Genomic DNA, 1,603 nt, shown 5'->3' with positions numbered 1-1,603 from the left:
GACCCAGAAGTGGTCTACATAGCTTCTGCTTGTGTTGCACTGGCTAGAACTCAGTCATGTGGCCACACGCAATTATAAGGAAGGCTAGGAGATTAGCCCCTGGCTGGGCAGCTGTTTTTCCGATAGCAACTCTAGTTTCAGGGATCTGCAAACTATAGACCACAGACCAAATCCAGTTCACTGTATGTTTTTAAATAAAGTTTTATTGGAACACAGTTATACTCATTCATTTACATACTATCTATTTTGCTGCTTTTACATTCTAAAAGAAGAATTGAATAGCTGCAACAGAAACTGTGTGGCCCACAATGCCTAAAATATTTCCCATCTGTCACGTTTAAAGAAACATCTTGCTGACCCCTGACTTAATACTAAAGAGGCTAGAACTATCGCAGCCACCTTGCCACCACGAGGGGGAGTCTGGAACTGCTGGGGCCCACCACCTGACCACTAAAAATGAAGCCAATCAAACAGAAGGCAGAACCTAGAGATGGAGAGAAACCAAATCTTGCTGACCTCATTCAAGCCGTGAAGCCAGCCATCCCAGAAGCCAAGCTAGCCTTGGGCTTTTTAGTTACTTGATCCAATTCATGTCTTGCTTCATTTAAACCAATTTGAACTGAGTTTCTATCTCAACAGAAAGGGCCCTATCTCATAACCTCTTCTACCCCAGAGTGGCAGACCATGGGGAAGAGAGTGATGCTTCCCTTACAACTAAGAACAGTGATGAAACTTCAGTCTGATTTAGCACACCGATGGGTCAGGCTTGAACTGTGGGCAACAATTACGTGTTGTAACCAACAAGTGACACATCTCCAATTTAAACCCTGCAAGCTGTTGAGACATTGATTGCTGGAGCTTCCTTTGAATATTTCATGTCTCTGTCTGAGTTGATCAAATTTCTCAAAACAGGTGAAGTGAAAGTCAAGGGTTCAGTGAGGCAGTTGCTTAGTGATACCTCAGCCCGAGGAGACCTTGGATAAACCCTGGCCAAGAAACAAAGCAGAGATTTTTCTTAGTCCAGCCTGTCTTGTAAAGGCCCTGTGTCATCTACACAATGAAACATAATAAGCAGCCTCTCTTCCAGGCCGAGCCCTCAGAGCTCTCTGCAGGTGCACTGGCAGAGCACGGAGGGGTTGGCAAAGGGCAGGTGGCTTTGATCCCCCTGCTGCCTCCTCCTCAGAAATTGCTCATTACAGAGTGAGATGAGGGTGTTATATAACGCTAACTTGGCGTAATTCCACCAGAGTCCAAAGGAATGCAAAATATATAATGTCTAAAGGACACAGCATACTGAGAGACCATAGAGAGGGCCCTTCAGACTCCGACAGACAGGCGATGCATTGAAGTCAGAATCTGCCCTAGACTTCCTGTGAGGTGCCGCTTAGGAAGGCAAACACTTGTTGTATCATAAGAGTCTTCTAGAGCAGAGTCAACAACAGCAAAGCCTGTGTTTCTAATAATTCTTGGCCTTGGCCAAGCAATCTCTTCATGGATCTCCAAGAGCTTTGCAAATTACTGTCAAATAACTTTACACACATGCATGCAACTATGTTCACTTTTTAAAATCTCTCTTGTGAGTAAACAAAAACTAACTGTACAC

This window comes from Giraffa tippelskirchi, chromosome 2, assembly GCF_054371585.1.
Source record: "Giraffa tippelskirchi isolate mGirTip1 chromosome 2, T2T-mGirTip1v1.2.pri, whole genome shotgun sequence".
NCBI lineage: Eukaryota > Metazoa > Chordata > Mammalia > Artiodactyla > Giraffidae > Giraffa > Giraffa tippelskirchi.
This window is presented reverse-complemented; position numbering follows the sequence as displayed.